Source organism: Charadrius vociferus, unplaced genomic scaffold (assembly GCF_000708025.1).
Source record: "Charadrius vociferus isolate BGI_N301 unplaced genomic scaffold, ASM70802v2 scaffold793, whole genome shotgun sequence".
In the NCBI taxonomy this organism is placed as follows: Eukaryota; Metazoa; Chordata; class Aves; order Charadriiformes; family Charadriidae; genus Charadrius; species Charadrius vociferus.
Window position 1 is genome coordinate 616,207 of NW_009647833.1, and position 2,392 is coordinate 618,598.

Genomic DNA, 2,392 nt, shown 5'->3' on the forward strand with positions numbered 1-2,392 from the left:
GTACACGGTACAGAGCTGCGGGACGGCGGGGGGGCTGCGGAGGGGTTGCATAGAAATAGAATCCCAGGTCAGAAAGGACTCAAGGACCATCTGGTCCGACCTTCTCGGCAAAAGCACGGCCTAGACAAGGTGGCCCAGCACCCTGTCTGTCTGGCTCAATCTTAAAAGCATCCAGTGTTGGGGAATTCACCGCAGGGTTCCCTGGGGAGATTATTCCAATGGCTGATTGTTCTCATGGTGAAAAATTGTCCTCTTGTGTCCAGTCAGAATCTCCCCAGGAGTAACTTGTACCCCTTAGCTGATGTCTTTTCTGTGTGACTCCTTGTAAAAAATGCAGTCTCCATCTTCTTGGTAGCCACCCTTTAAATACTGAAACATGGTGATAAGGTCTTGCCTGAGCCTTCTTTTCTTGAGGCTTAACAAACGCAATTCTCTCAGCCTTTCCTCATACAGCCGGCTTCCCAGTCTTTGGATCATCTTAGTGGCCCTTCTCTGGACCCTCCCCAGCATGTCCACATCTGTTTTGTGTAGTGGGGACCAAAACTGCACACTGTATTCCAGGTGTGGCCTGACAAGAGTGGTACCTTTTTTTATTTTAGTGGTTCCAAAAACAGCCAGGGTGGGGGGAGGGCTGTGTCAGGGCAGTTCCCCACCCGCCAACAAGACCTTGTGGGACACGACGACTCTTGGCTGCCTCCTGTGTCCTGAGCCCCTTGATGGGTTTTCGGTAGTCTGACAGTCTGGGTCTTCCACAGGTGGGGTGGGGGTGGAAGCAGTCCAGCAGGTTCAGGATACAACGTCCCGTGGCATGGAGTGAGTTGTTCAGTGAAAAGAAATGCTTTGAGTGTTCATTAGTGGCCAGGTGTGTGAGTGAGCCGGTGGTGTGCTCAAGCCATCCGTTGGGCAGGGTGAGGTTCCAAAGCCCATCCCATCCAGAGTGCCCAGCAGGAGCCATGCAGTGCTGCCAGGCATTAATACCAGGGCCTTTTCTCCTCCAGTGCTGTGGGGTGGGGGGAGTGTGGACTGAGACCGTGTCATGGTTTAACCCCATGTGGCAACTCAGATCATGCAGCTGTTCACTCCCTCCACCTCAGTGGGGCAGGGGAGAGAATCGGATTAAAAGTGAGAAAACTTGTGGGTTGACATAGAGACAGTTTAATAGGTAAAGCAAAAGCTGCGCACGCAAGCAAAGCCAAACGAGGAATTCATTCACTGCTTCCCATCAGTAGGCGGTGTTCAGCCATCTCCAGGGAAGCAGGGCTCCATCATGTGTAACGGTCACTTGGGAAGACAAATGCCATCACTCCAAACATCCCTCCCCTTCATCCTTCTTCCCCAGCTTTAGGTACTGAACATGACGTCATATGGTATGGAATAGCCCTTTGGTCAGTTGGGGTCAGCTGTCCCAGCTCTGTCCCCCCCCAACTTCTCACGCACTCCCAGCCCTGGCTGGTGGGGTGGTGGTGTTAGAGGAGAAGGTGCTGCACGAGCATTCACGTGCCATCCCAGGGGTCACTCACACCACCCGACTGTCACTGCCAGGACTGGGGTCCCTTCACAGCAGGCAACCCCTGTGAGCTGACGGGTGCCCCTTTCCACGTGCACACACACACATGCGCACTTACTCCTGGGCATGCTCCCTCCTCCTTCAGGCTCGACCCTAGGTTTCCCACAGCAGAGTCTCAGGCGTCAGATTTTATAAAAATAAATAATTTCATTGAAAGGTAGAGCAGGTCAGCCTGGGCTGCGTGCCTCCAAGAAGGGAGGGACCTCGAACAAAGAAATCCCTGGGCAGTTAGACCATTGTGGTCTATACATACGCTCTTCACGTGCCTTTTAGTCCAATGGTGATTTTTGGTCTGGGGCTTTCTAACACTTTGTTTGGTTTTTTTCTGTGTCCAGGGGCAGGTGGTCGTTGGCTGCTCTGATCTCGCAGGCTTGCCGTCTCTGCTGAGGGTTGTCACTTCCTTACCTGCTGGTGTATGCTTCTTGTGCACCTGCACTGGCTGGCAGAACAGTCCCAGGCTTAGGGAAAACACTACCAAAACATGAGTGTGTTATCCGCATTTTTCTTGTACCAAAAGACTAAACACAGCGCTGTACCAGCTGCTAGGAAAATTACTAAGAAAATTAACTCTGTTGCGGCCTAAAGGCTTCAGCAAATCAAGCTATTCATGCTGAGTGAAGCTGAGCAAACAGCATAAATCACACCATATTATAACCCTAATTTATTCTAATTAAAAATTACTTATTTCAGCTAAACAACTAATATCTCTCAACGCTGCGGGTGTGGCTCCTTGGCGGGTGCAAGGCTGAGGCTGTTGGTTCTGAGCACAGAATCGCCGAGCAGAGCGTGGGGAAAGGGGCTTCGGGGGCCGTCCCGCTCAGAGCC

General features: G+C 52.0%; 1 protein-coding gene across 1 annotated transcript in view; it reads left to right on the plus strand.

Annotated features, from left to right (window-relative positions):
• Positions 1 to 2,392, plus strand: part of TEX14 (testis expressed 14) — a 32,744-nt gene that overhangs the window by 972 nt on the left and 29,380 nt on the right.